We start from the raw sequence: 4,943 nt of genomic DNA, 5'->3' as shown, positions 1-4,943 counted from the left end.
CTCTCTCTCTCTCTCTCTCTCTCTCTCTCTCACACACACACACACACACACACACAAATGTACACAAAAGGGAATAAATAACCAGTTTATAATAACTTAAATTATTTTTCCAAGAAACAACCTTTTCCTAACATTTAATCAATGACAAATAAACTTTCAGCTTCTTTCATCTTCCTTCAACATCTGAATAACAAAGAATAAAAAAAAGGAAAGAAAGAAGACAGGAAGGAAAGAAGGGAGGGAGGGAGGGAGGGAGGGAGGAAGGAAGGAAGGAAGGAAGGAAGGAAGGAAGGAAGGAAGGAAGGAAGGAAGGAAGGAAGGAAGGAAGAGACTCATAATCTTTATGTCCAATCAAGTACTCCTGCTTCTATTGCTACTATCTCATCCTGGGCCCAAGTTCTATATAGCTAAATAAGAATGCCCTGGAGTCAATCTCTTGTGTTTACAAATCTTTTTCTTTTAATCTCTATCACCTTGTAAATATCGTCCTAATCCACGGAAGCTTTCCAGTGAATTTCCCAGTCTTTGGATGAGGATGTCTGTTGTAAGGATGCTACAAAATTGCTCCAAGAGTTCCACAAATACAAGCAGTGCCTAGAAGCAGAATAAATACTTAGTATGCTGGGTAGATGCAGAGCAACCTTCATTTCTCAAATGCGCACAAAGGCTGTGCCAACTGAAACACGAACGGATTGACTGACGTTACTGATTCATTGTAAGTTTTTCTCATTTTGTATTTTCCTCACCGATTGATTCTAACATTGCAACTCCTTTTTGACTGTATTTTGTAAGATAAAGGTCCTCAGAGGCCACTGAATGCTTACTCTATCCTTAGGGAAGACTTATATTGATTCACAATGGACCTATGGGAGTGCACAGTCTCAGTATTAGAGCAAAAAAAAAAAAATCAAAAGTTAAAAATAGCTAAGTGTTACTTTCTCCTTTCCTCTCTTGGCCTTTCTCCTAGGTGAAAACTATGGATTTGGAAGACTTTGTGGGGGTAGAGAAAACCTTAGGGAAAAGAAGATTTCCCAAACCTAACATGGTTCTAAGATATCAAGGGAAAAGAACTTGAGGGTTCCGAGGTGTTTCTATATAGTCCAGTGCTGACGATGGAGACATACAGGTAAGTTGGAGGGCAGAAGTTCTCTGAAACTATGTGACAGAGTAGGTTGTTATGACCCCCCCTTAAAATGACAGAATCGAGCCTGAAAACGATTCCCTAGGAAACACATTATTTAACTCCTGTGGTTCAGCATCCATTAGAGTATGCTATTTAGCATTGATTAAAAGCAACAACAAAAAGACATAGATATTTTTAAAGGCCCATGAATTGACTGTTTACACAGTCAGTTAAACAGCAGAAGGGAGGCTGAAAACTAGTTCTAAGGGGACTGTCAAGCCTTTCCACACTTTATTAATAATCACCAAGCTATCTCTTTGAAGTATATATCTTCGAAGAATTTTTAAGTCATTGCTATCATGAAGACCATTGTCCAACTACCTTGTGTATCATAAGCCCTTTCTATATCCCAACAGCTATTACCTAAGAAGAACAATGGCTGTTCACTGAGACATACTGCTGCTTACAGGGTCTCCAGGAGTTAGCTCAGAAGGGGTGTGATGACTGCTGTGGTCCATTTGTGCCTTTCATTCATTCTCCTAGTCAGTCTGAATGATACCTATGATTCCCTGGGGGCTCAATCTCTTCTTGTTGCCTGATGCAGAAGGAGAGTGGTAGAAACTCTTTATAGCTGGAAGTTGCAGAGTGCGGCTCTTCAGGCTGGCTCACATGCAAGTAAAGAGTAAGTAAAATAAGTATAAAATGATGGCTTCTTTCAAGAAACAGCTCTAGGTCCTTGAAAATGATTATTTCTGTTTGCCTGTAACTGTAAAAATGACTTTCAGGTAATAGCTTTTCTTTTATATAGTAAATGATGAACGACCATTTAAACATTGACTCATCTACCAACCAAGAGAGAAAGAAACTATAAAAACTTCCTGTGCTGAAAGAGACTGCGAAGACTGAAGTCACCTGATTTTTCAACTAGGTGATTACAGCATGGGGATATTCATTTGTCTTTGCGTCAACTCTGGAATTACGTAAAATATATTTTGCCAGCCAAGAAAATCAAGCCATTTAGCTTCTACAGATTATATTTTCGCTAACCCTGTAAATATGTTTTCTTCATCCAAGTTAGTGTTTATCCTCTTAGACTTTGAAAATTGTGACATCTAATCAAATGACCTATAAAGACATCCAACAAAAATGGCAATATTCTTCCATGAATATTTCTTTTAACAAAGGAACATGTAAGATTTCTAGTCTCTAGAAGGATCAGGCTTGCCATACATTTGGTTAGAGGGAGAAACATCTAAGTAAAGGACAGTTCAGCCAAGGAAATGGATTTTCATTAAAAAATTACTGTAATTTTAAGTTATTAGATTTTGCTTGTCATAAAATTATAAATATCCCTTTCTTAGTTGCCACTTAACTTCAACATCAATATAGTGACTAAAACTTTTAAAAAGAGAGAAAAGAAGAGTAGAGACAGGGGAAAGCCAGAATGTTAACCATTTTCTTGTTCAAGCCCAAACTTCAATGAACTGATTATTCTTATTTCTTAGGCATGACTGTTGTAGAATAAATCATAGTTCTGACCGTTGGTGTCCAGCACTGGTCATCTTCTCACAGCAGGACAAATTCATAGCTAAACCCATCTTCCTCCCCTCCCACTTATAGTTGTTGTTGATGATGATCATGATGAACCAATAAGTGTTATTGAGGCTATTTACAGAAGAAGTATAGGTGAGGGATTACTTGAAGAAACATTGGTGACTCAGAGAAAACTGCTTCACTGATAGCCCACCCCAGCCATAAAAGATGAAACCATGGAGCTTGACTGGCTCAAGAGTCTTTTTCTCAGAACTTCATACTGCTTATATAACCTTGGAGAGGGCAAAGTCTTACGAGTCTTGTAACTTTCAGGAGTTTCCTGACATGTGAGGTATTTACTTCCTATTCCTAATTGTGCCCCTTCTACTATGAAATGTTTCAACTCTTCCTACACTTCAACACACACACACACACACACACACTCATGGTATATGGCTATTATTATACATAGATCACTCATACTTTGTAAATAATCATAAAAGATTAAAATGCTTATTATCCGTGCAGGATTGGACATAAGAAAATAGAGATGTATTTCTTGAAAACATTATTTAAAGGATGTAAAGAATTTGATTTGACTTATTTATGTTACATTAAAATATATTACAACATGATATTAAATAAAGTAAAATGTCTGTTTTCATTAATTTCTCAGAAGATGTACATATTAAGTTTATACATTGCTTTGTAACCAGTAAATACATGTAATAATGTAATTTTAAAATAAATGTAATTAAAATAAATGTATTTTTAAGTCAAGGAAGAAAATGCCAAAATCATATTTAAATTGGTCTAAATTCAGCCAATCCAGAATAACTGTCCTTAGCTTGAATTAAACATCAATCTTATTTGTCCATTTGTATAGAAACAGACTGAAATACATATTAGCTTCCCATCACTATTGGAATAAGTTACCAAGCACAGTGGCTTAATAAAATGCCAATTTATTATCCTACACTCCTGTAACTAATAAATCTCACAAGGCTAAAATAAAAATGTTAAAGTGTTCTAGAGACTCTGGTAGAGAATCTATTTCTGACTTTTTCAAGTTTGGGGGCTACCACATCACTTTCCTTGGTTTCTGGACTATCTCATTTTGAAAGACACCGAGTGTATTGAGAATTTTTCAGACTGCATCACTCTGACTTCCTGCATCCTTTCCATTTTGATAGACCCTTCTAAATATATTAGGCCTGACCAGTATATTCTCAGGCAATCTTTCTAATTAAAGTCAGCTGATTATCCACAAATCTGTTTGCATTTGTGACCTCCATTGCTTTTTGCCATGAATCACAACATATTTAGAAACCTTTTTTTATTCCCTTTACTATTTTGGAGTGCTGGCATTGAACCCAGACCTTGCCCCTGTTTGGCAATCCCTCTACCATTAAACATTATGACAAGCACCTACGCATATTATTTTAAGGGGGAAAGAAAGTTAGTTGGCTTAAGTTTAATAAACAAACAAGCATTTTCTAAATTTAAAACTGAAACAAAAAGTGAATTTACTGAACTATAAATGCTGTTTACATTTTAAACATAATAAAAATACACATTTGGGTTAATAAAATATCAAAATGCAAGATGCTGTATGTTTTTAGAGTTATATCTCCAAAATTTTCACTGCTTGCCTTTTCCTTTTGAAAAATATAAAATTGTGCCACTTGTATTGTTTTTTTTCACCAAGTTATAAAAACTTTAACTCAGTCTTCAAAATTGAGTTTTCAATACTATGTATATCTTCCTTTTAGGTAAAAACAGCTAAATAGTCACTAAATCACATCCATCCCTACTTTGAGTTGTTTGTTTTGGGACAGGTAGTGTTGGCCCAGGGCTTCCATCTCAGCATTTCAGAGGCAGAGGCAGAGGCAGAGGCAGAGGCAGAGGCAGAGGCAGAGGCAGAGGCAGAGGCAGAGGCAGAGGCAGAGGCAGAGGCAGAGGCAGAGGCAGAGGCAGAGGCAGAGGCAGAGGCAGAGGCAGAGGCAGAGGCAGAGGAGACCTCTCTATGAGTTTAGAGTTGTTTGTTTTAATTTCTCTCTTGTTGTTTAGTATTTACCTTTATTTATTTGTATTTTTAAATATATTTTCACTTATTTGTTTAAAATTTTATATGTGCATTCCAACTGCTTTGAGGATACCCCATTCCAGACTATCTCCCTCTGAAATTTTTCTTTTGTATTTTAAATAATTCAAATTCTCTTTTCCTTTCTTTCTTTCCTTCCTTCCTTCCTTCCTTCCTTCCTTCCTTCCTTCCTTCCTCTCTCTC

The 4,943-nt window shown here is 36.3% G+C and overlaps 2 long non-coding RNA genes across 4 annotated transcripts in view; both read right to left on the bottom strand.

Annotated features, from left to right (window-relative positions):
• LOC116069203 overlaps positions 1 to 660 on the bottom strand; it is a 6,571-nt gene extending 5,911 nt beyond the window's left edge. For both annotated transcript variants that reach the window (XR_004109906.1, XR_004109905.1), the window contains exon 1: positions 474 to 660. This is a non-coding gene — a long non-coding RNA (uncharacterized LOC116069203). The remainder of the gene's footprint in view (positions 1 to 473) is intronic.
• A 932-nt stretch (positions 661 to 1,592) lies between these two features.
• Positions 1,593 to 4,943, bottom strand: part of LOC116069201 — a 525,801-nt gene continuing 522,450 nt past the window's right edge. For both annotated transcript variants that reach the window (XR_004109900.1, XR_004109901.1), the window contains one exon: positions 1,593 to 1,783. This is a non-coding gene — a long non-coding RNA (uncharacterized LOC116069201). The remainder of the gene's footprint in view (positions 1,784 to 4,943) is intronic.

Source organism: Mastomys coucha, unplaced genomic scaffold (genome assembly GCF_008632895.1).
Source record: "Mastomys coucha isolate ucsf_1 unplaced genomic scaffold, UCSF_Mcou_1 pScaffold22, whole genome shotgun sequence".
NCBI classification, from domain to species: Eukaryota; Metazoa; Chordata; class Mammalia; order Rodentia; family Muridae; genus Mastomys; species Mastomys coucha.
The sequence above is the reverse complement of the archived record's forward strand: the minus strand, read 5'-3'. Positions and strand labels throughout refer to the sequence as shown.